This window comes from Muscardinus avellanarius, assembly GCF_963383645.1.
Source record: "Muscardinus avellanarius genome assembly, chromosome: 10".
NCBI lineage: Eukaryota > Metazoa > Chordata > Mammalia > Rodentia > Gliridae > Muscardinus > Muscardinus avellanarius.
In genome coordinates, this window is record NC_137796.1 from 96,935,668 (window position 1) to 96,945,347 (window position 9,680).

Here is a 9,680-nt window from a genome sequence, read left to right on the forward strand (position 1 = left end):
TAAACTGCCGTGTCAAGGTAGAAAAAGGGATCAAGCCTTGCCTGGACAAATTTCTTGGAAGTGTGGTGGAGGTATCACAAGTAAAGAAGAGAGAAAAAGGAGAGGCAGGGAGGGCTACGTTAATGACTTTGAACACTGCCAAAAGTGAGACCCATTCCTGTCTTAAAATGCATACGTGTGCTGGGTACACACACACTTACCAGCCATCCATGCTTTCTCTGAATGACCTTTTGCCAAGTTGCTTAACCTCTCCAACTCTGATTTTCATCTGTGCAATGAGTAATGATCAGACCTTCCTCACTGGCTAGTTTTGGGGCTTAAGTGAATGCCCTCTTATGTTGCCTGATATACGGCTGCTAGAACTTAATAAAAGCTGTGCGTTAAAAATCAAACTGCAACACCATTTATGGTGCAAGGCTTTAGCTTTTAAAGACACCAAACAACAACAACAACAACAACAACAACTAAAAGAGCTACTGTGTTGCAGCCACTAACATTTATTTCTGCCTGTTTTAATGCCCGGCCTCTATGCACCGTGTTCTTGGGTCTGATCTCAACCCACCATCAGTCTGAAACATTCTAGCATTATCTCTTCCTTTCTTTGCTCCAGTTTAATGATGGAAAAATCTGGAAAATTTAAAATCTGGAAAGACTTCCAAGATGTGGGGCATCTAGAACACTCTTGCTTCCTCAGGTGAATAGTGCAGAGAATATGGCAGGTAGCCTCTAATACAACTCTTCTCTCCATTTCTTCTTCCAAATTTAAAGATGATTTTTTCCATGAACTGTTCATATTCCCCATACCTCCTGGACTAATTTATTTTATCTTAATGAATCACCAAATTAACAGACCAAAAAAAATTAAAACTACATATAGATCTGATTTGAATATACATTTCAGCATTTTTTGTGTCCTGTGCATAAGCGATATGAAATAGGTCTTGCATGGGCACATATAATCATTAATAATACAATAGAAACCAAGATACTACAGAATAGGATTTTTCAATTAAACTTTCAATTATTTTGCCGATAATGTTTCTCATTTTCTCTTTGGTTTGTCCTTGACTTACAGAATAGATTGGCTACAGATAGTAGTTTAGGAAGACCACAAAACTCCGAGGAGCCGCCATTTTGCACTGAACAGAGCCATTTCCTGACTCGGGATTCTGTGAGTTTATATGATTCTAAAGGTCAAATCTGAGGGTTGCTGACTGTTTTAAATTAAAACAGTATCTTTGTAGAAATGTGCATACAAATATGTTTAGCAAAATATCTCCAGAAAATATCTGTAAAAGCAAGAGAGTTGAACTACGTGATATCTAAAGCCTTAGGCGCTCACGTTAAGGACTTTCACGAAATATCTTGTTTAATTCTCTCAACAGCCCTTTTATTTTACATACGTACAATTTATTATTTTATGTGTTAGGTCATGGAGGTCTGGAAATCCAAGTAATTTACCAAATTCCACTCATCCAGCAAGCAGCAGCAATTCCAGTCCACCTTAGTTGTTTGCATAGCCAATGCCTGGAAATGCTCTCCCAGATTTTTGCTACAATTCTACTAACCTTCATGGTTGGTAGAAAATGGGCTGTAGAGGAACAGCCCATTTTCCTGTCAAAGGGACGGGATCTGGGGTTGGGTCTGTAGTGACTGAATTATGGCAAGACAGCATGCCTCTTTCCTTGCTACTATGCTGTAGATTCAAAAGCATGTTCTCGACTTCTCACTTACTAGAGTTACTTCTGTGTTACCACATGCATCTCCCTTACCAGAAAATAGACTTACTGATCCAGAAGACCTTCAGCTTCTTCACAAACACTCAGCTTTGAGTCTTCCAAAATTATCTCTTCTTTCTCTTCTTTTGGTGGTATCTATGCCACTATGGCCCCGAGTCTCTGGTGTGTAGTTGGGAAGATCATAATCTCCTGGGAGGAGAGTTTTCGTTTCTCTGGACAACCTGTGGTTAAAGGAACAGCAGCTTATAAGACACAGCTGGGAGGGAGAAAAGGAAATGCAGGATCAACATCCTCTCACAATTCAGTGTCAAACAATGGCTAAGCCCTAGCACATTAGCGGATTATTCTCATTTTCAGAGTTGTTGACATTGAGATCCACACTTCTCAAGCAGCCTATTACTAGAGCCTCTTGACACGATTATTCAGTACCCAGGACAATGGCATACACAATTATTGTGGCATAACTAGATCTGATCTGCAAGCCTGCCAGTGTAGTACAGCCCAAGGAATCACCCTGAACCCTTACCTGATCCCTTAGAGGAGGTTACAAAAACTCCTCCCAACTCCTGGATTTTATTGTGCTGGTCACTATTCAATGACTGACCAGCTCTTCTATGCTAGTCACTACTGGATTTCTGTCCTGATATTATCTTGTTTGAAAACCATCTTGAAACAATGTTGCAGACTGGCTATGGGTAACTTTCACCTTATTTCTTAATTTTTCTAAGAGAACATATATTTTATAACATGAACATACATGCTGTATTTTTATGATCAGAAAATTTTGTAAATTACTCTTAGGGACCTGAAACAGAGTTATATACTCAGTTATGTGAAAAATATAATTTTAGCTTTCTGTAACAAGACTGCTACTTTTACTCTTGAGTTACCATGTTACTTTGGAAGACTCAATGTCCACTGACAGGAAGACTCCATTATGTTAGTATTAAAATTTGGCTGGTTCAAAGTTTAAGCTCAGTCAAATTTGTTTATCCTTCTCTTTTTTCTTCTTCTGTTACTGTGGCTGATGTGCTGTCCTGAGATCAGGGAACAGAATCTGGTTTGTGGTCACTGGCACCTGTCCATGCTAGCCTCGGCTGAGATGTGCTACCCTTATTGATTGTTGGTCCTATCACCCTTTTGCTGCATCCACAGTGGGGCAGTCACCATGATAAGGTGGTGTGTATAGTCCTGAATGCAAGGTAGCCCACATCCTTTAGCCTCTTCTCACCCACAACTTCTTCTGGATCCCTCTTAGGACACTTGAGATACTTTCCCTAGTCATATTGGAATGTCAGGGCTATGACATTCTTTTCTTTCTTCCTTCTATCTTCTTTCTTTCCTTCCCTTTCTGGATTAAACCATTACCCAGAGTGTTCTAACTCCGAGCTACACCCCCACCCCTTTTTTAAAATTCTTGAAACAAAGTCTCACTCATTTTCTGAGGCTGGCCTCAAATCTGCAATCTCCTGTCTCAACCTCTCAAGTACTATGATTACAGGCATGTACTACTACACTGGGCACATACCATCATTTCTAATTCTCTCTAGTGAATGCAAGAGAGAGGTGGGGAGGGAGGGAGAGAGAGAGAGAGAGAGAGAGAGAGAGAGAGAGAGAGAGAGAGAGAGAGAGAGAGAGAGAGAGAAGAGGATATACTCTTTTGGGTTTTACTTTATCAGGGAACAGGGAACCTCTTGGACCTGTGGCTCCCTCAGACTTAAAACCCCATTATTTTTGTGTGTTCATTTGTGTGGTGTCTGGCCCAGGACTATGTGGGGATAAAATCCTTTCTTGGGCAGCTTCCCTGTAAATAAAGTCTACTTTCAGCTTATTGGATCACCTCCCACCCACCCTCTAGCTAATCTTGACCTTTTGGGGAGCAGAATAAATATTTTTGCATATTCATGTCATCTTCTCTCACTGTATGTTCTGAGACAGTGTATATGCCACCCCTATGCCCTCCTTCACACCACAGAAGCACACAATGTCTTTTAAAAGCCTGGATCTTCACGCAGGTTCGAAGCCATCCACGCGCGCTGGCTTAGGAGACCTTGTTTCCAAATAAAAATGTAAAAATAGGTCTGGGAGTGTAGCCCGGAGGTAGAAGGGCTTCCAGGAACCCCAGTACCACCAAAAAAAAAAAAAAAAAAAAAAAAGCTTGGATCTTCCATAGGAAATCTCATTTTTAAGACTATTGATGCTGGAAGGTTTCAAGAGCACATTTTAGAATTCAAAACAATCTCAATGTCTCCAAATGTAAACTTTAGACTGAGAAACTTTACTCAGTCTTTAGAAAGCTTCTGAGGAAAAGAAAAATAAGTTATGAGTCCATTCTTATTTAAATAAATGATTCAATAAATAAATTGTTCTGAATAATTTATGTAGGTAGCTCTTGAAGAGGTGGTTGGGCTAGCAGATGGATTGGGCTTAGTGACCTGCTTCTGAAGAGTGGAATATAGAAAGGTAGGGGGAAAGTAGTTTTACAGTGGAGAGACCTGTAATCCCTCAGCCTGGAGATTAAGGTTCTAGTACCATCCAGGATAGGTCAAATTAGTAGCCTGTACCCTTGGTATGTAATGAGGATGGTACTTCACTTCTGTGACCATCCTTTCGAAATAAAAATAAAGAATGGATTATATATATATATATATATATATATATATATATACATACATATATATATATTATATCAGATAATTTATAGATAATAAATACACACACACATACACACACACACATACTGTGCTGGGTATGGTGGTGCACATCTGTAATTCCAGTATTTGGGAGGCTGAGACAAGGAAGATTGCAGTTTGGGGGCTAACCTTAGAAACTCAAGGAGACTCAGCAACCCAATGAGACCCTGTTTCAAAAAAAAAGGGCTGGAAGTGGAGCTCGGAGGTAAACACTCTCTTGTATTTAAGCCCTGATGCTCCCCTGCAATATTTATCTATATATCATTTATATCTATCTCTGTATATATATATATGTACATATGTATTTATGTATGTATGTAGTCAGTGCAGAAGAAGAAATGATGGTGGCCATATCCAATCTAATTTGAAGAGTTGCGAAGTTATGGAGTGCCCAATAGGCAGACACATTCCATCTTAAGTAATTGTTGTTACTAGAAAATGGAATAAAAGTTACTGGCAGATAAATAAAAATATTTTTCTTTCAAAAAAGGCAGATGAGAAGATTCAGATAAAAAATAAACAAGTGGCCGGGTGTGGTGGTACAACCCCAATGATCCCAGTATTTGGAAGGCGGAGACAAGAGGATTGCAGGTTTGAAACCAGCCTCAAAAACTTAATGAGGCTCTCAACAACTTAGCAAGATCTTGTTTCCAAATAAATATATAAAATAGGGATGAGGATGTGGATCAGAGGCAGAAGGTCCCTGAGTTCAATCTCCAGCACCACAAAAAGAAGAAGGAGGAGGGAGGAGGAGGAGGAGGAGGAGGAGGAGGAGGAGGAGGAGGAGGAAAGCAAGATAAAAATACAGGGTAAAATAAATACACAAAATTCATGCTATAAAGACATGTCTAGTCACAAGAAGTGAAATTTGGCTAAAGCTTTCTCCCACCCAGAAGAGGAGGAGGAGGAGGAGGAGGAGGAGGAGGAGGAGGAGGAGGAGAAGGAGGAGGAGGAGGAGGAGGAGGAAGAGGAGGAGGAGGAGGAGGAGGAGGAGGAGGAGGAGGAGGAGGAGGAGAGAAGAGTGAGATCATGCAATGCAGTGTCCATAAGACAAATATAGACCAATTACCTAGAAAAATCCCATCTTCTTCTGATAATGAGTCCAGAGGGAAATCCCCCCCCAGCATTTTATTGTGAATATAATCTCTATATATAATTCCTATGCTAGATTCAACAATGAATTTTTTTCAGTTCATTTCTATACCCAAGCCGATAGCACTTTAGAAACATCCATTTTGATAAAAGCAAATTCTGCGAAGGTTTAATAGAGAAATAACTAGAACACAGCTAAGAAGTTCAGATTCTCTGCCTAGGTGGGGGTTGGACTGACATCCTCTTCAGAAAATTGAAGTAAGCTTGAAATAGACCATAACAACTCCACCTGGAGTTACGCTAAGGGAACAAACAACTACTAAATAATGATAATATTTCAGTCATGCACTAGGACCTGGGGTATCTCAGGTGAATTATGGTGTCAAGCCCTGAAGAATGTTGCATTCTGGTTGGAGAGAGATATGTAAGAAGTTAGGGCATTGAAGTATATTGCATGTATTATCAGAAGCATGTGAACAGAATTCCAGGGGGAGTGGTTGATTATATCCTTGTGGTGGTAGAGATGAGACATATGTTTTAGGGGGAGAGGTATTTCAGAATGGTCACTCTGGCGATGATGTGGAGGATGTGTAGAGATGATGTAGGAAATGAAGTTTCCAGAGGCAGAAAGGAGGAGTTCGGAGGTATTCCAGAATGGTTGGGTTGACTACTGAATTCTATTTCTGTTCTACTAATTTTTTATTAAATTAGTAGAAATCAATACTAGTCTGATCAAGACCCACTGTGTTGTGACAAAATCTCAGCATGTACAGGATGGAGGAGAAAAGGGACTTAGTGGTTTGCCTAATCATGGATGTACTGATTAATTAAACCCAAACCATAGGAAGACCAAGGTTCAGTTGTGCCTCATGAAAGCCAGACTTAAACATCATTAGGAGTCCTTCCAAGAGGTCGACTGATGGACAGACACACCTAGATGTTTGTCTCACTTAGTAAATACTGGTGATACCACATGTTCAGGTCTAGGAAGTGGAAATGTGAGACAGGAGACAGTGACCAATTGTCCTTCTCAGGGATATCATGAAAAAACATACTGATGCCTGGACAACTTGTTTCTAATTTTAACTCCTTAGTTATTGTCCCTCTCCTTAGTGCGTTCACTCAGTGTTTAGGGCTGAGTTTATCCAACCATGGTTCCTTGAGGTCCATTTGGGTCTTTGAGCATCTCTAAAGTCTTGGTATGCTTCATATAGATTTTAAGAGCTAGACTCTCCTTCCTACGAGAGGGAGAATATATTCTAAGTTTTCTTGGTTATACAGGTGTCCTATGAGAACCTCTTGCTTAAACTTGGAAGTCAAGATAACAAGTCACTACTGGATTGCCACTAGTCCTCTAATGGTTCTTTTGGAAGGACCAATATTTCTTCTAGTGATAATAAGCACCAAGGGCCTTGTTATTCAAAAGACCCCAAGGAGCATGTGGACATGTGACTACCATCATTAGTTATGTCTCCAGGGAGCATACTCTGTCTCTGGCAAGTGTAGAACTAAAGTAATTATTACTCAGTATAAATTTTAAGGGGAAGATGACAAGCCATATTAAAATGGAGATCAATAATTAACCCCTATGTAAGTACCCTCCTTGGATCAAGAGACTGAGAATGTTGAATCATTCCTCAGAGTCTTATAACCACAGAATCCAGGATATATCCACTTAGACATCCTGAGAGGTCTGTTTCACTTGGAAGATGTCCACACAGTAATAGCAGCTATCCTTTACATGCATATAGTACTTTTTGTAATTTCCTGGAATCCCATATGGTCTTATTTCTTCTAATCCTTGCAATAATCTTGTGAAGTGGGCACTAGAAGTACTATTATTTTATAAACAAGAAAATAAATTATGAAGGGCTAAGTAAGTTTCCCGGGGGCAAGTAATATTTGAATGCTTAATTTTTTTCTCTTTATTATCATAATCAATTTTTAACATAATGAGTTGGTGTCCCAGTGACATGTAATGGTGACTAATTATTTTAAAAATATGATTGTAAACTCATGAGTGTGTAATTATACACATAATATTTTATTCCAAGAAAATAATTTTTAAAAGAATGCTCAAATTGTCCCAAGGTGACTTTGGAACATGCTTAAAGGCTGGCTTCTGTGCCCTTTGGACATGACTACATTGGCCTTTGAAAGTTTTCTTATTTCATGCACAGTAAGGGGTTTCAGGTTTATCTTGTATACTTCCTGTCCAAGTTCTCCAAGGAATCCTGCTTTCTTTTAGTGAGAAATAGTATTTAACAATCAGTTCATCAAACATCACTAAAATTGTGCTTTACAATATAAGAATGATGAAGTAGATTTGGCCTTAAAATATTAGAATAGTAATAGTAGGTCTTTTATGTGTGTAGCACTGAGAATCAAACAGAGTAATCTACTACTGAGCTACATCCCCAGACCTTTTAAAATTTTATTTTGAGATAGAATCTCAATAAGTTTTCCAGACTGGCCTTAAACTTACAATCCTCTTGCTTCAGCCTCCAGAGCCACTGGGATTACATGTGTGTACTACCATGCCCTACCTAACTGTGACATTTTAGCCCATAGTCCACTTTATGGAGAAAAAAAAACCCCACTAGGCACAATACTAACTTGAATGGACCTCTTAGCGCTTGTTAATCAGCATTTCATGTCTGTATATATGAGGACTTTGTTGAAACTTACTTTTAGGTTACATATTACTTCTCAAATATTTACTACTTGAGAAATGTTGTGCCAGACTCTGTGCAGAGTTCTAGAGATACACAAGGCAGAGATGCATAGCAGCTCACAGTTACTGGAATGAAGGGAATGGGATGGGGCTGTCACTCCATGTCTGTCCCCCTTGGAACTAACCAATGGCACATACATTAGAAAGTAGTTGTTCATAAGTTGTATTTTCTATGCAAAGAGATCATAGTCAAGGATGGGGTCACCATTAACTTCAAGCTCTATCTTCTTGTGTCTTCTGTCCTGAGTGGACAATTGCCCTAGACCATCTATTCTTAAACGGGACTCATATTTCTAGTGATTTCTAAGGGAATTAAGGGACTTTTGGATGCCAGATTAATTGATCAAAATATCAACTCCACTTCTGGGCCGGTGGGCAGGACCCCAGGTGCAGCAGGAAGAAAGAGCTGTTGTTTCCTATGAATGGAAATAAAAAACCAGTATTTAAGAGTTTAAGCCAAATTAATGATCTGTATTTCAGGGCTCCAGATGGTGTAGGTTAAATTACCACATATATTGCTTCAGATTTTACCCTACATGTCACTAAGAAGAAGGTTGTCAGCTTGCCACATTTCTAACTCATTCAGCTGGAAGCTCAGATCATGTATACAGGTACAATAAATATTTGTACAACCTTGTCATTACCTTTCCTTATCCTACTGGAATATAAATTTCATGAAAGGAGGGGTTTTTTTTTGGTCTCTTGTGCTCATGATTTTATCTTTAGCTCCCTGGATAGTGCCTGGTACATGGTAGTTTTTGAAAATAATATTTTTTAAATGAATTACTATTTCTTTCTCATAACAGCAGTGATCTGGGTAGGCTGTTTTTCATGGACCTTCCTTTTGCTGTTGTTTTTCTCCTAAGGGAGTATCTGTGGCTGTTTCTTAGGTTCTCATCCATTAATTGCCTCATCAAATTAAACATTTGATAGTCGTTATCCTGAAAAATATCTAGAGGAATGTTTTTCACTGATGAAATGAGAGTTTTCCACTTTTAGTAGATTTAATCAGCAACCAAATAAAATATATACACATGTACTTTGGGGCATTTGAAATGCATAAATAGAGCTGGTGATTTGTCATGCCTTGGCAAACGCAGAGAACGAGGATCCAGTTTATTTCAGTCATGATAAACTATGCTATGATGCAAAAATAAATAACCCCCAGATGTCAATGCTCTGCAAAACAACAAAGTTTGTTCATTTCTTGCTGTCACTGCTCATCTAACATAGGCCAGCCAAGAGGTCTTCTGTGACCTGGCGGATGGCGCAACGATTATTTGAAGGATCGTTAATAAGTGTGGATGAGGGAACGATTATATGCGCTAGCCTAGAAGTTATATACATCATTCTTGTCCATGATTCACTGGCCAGAGCTTGTCTCATGGCCCAAGCGCACTATCTGTGGGTCAAGAGATGGGG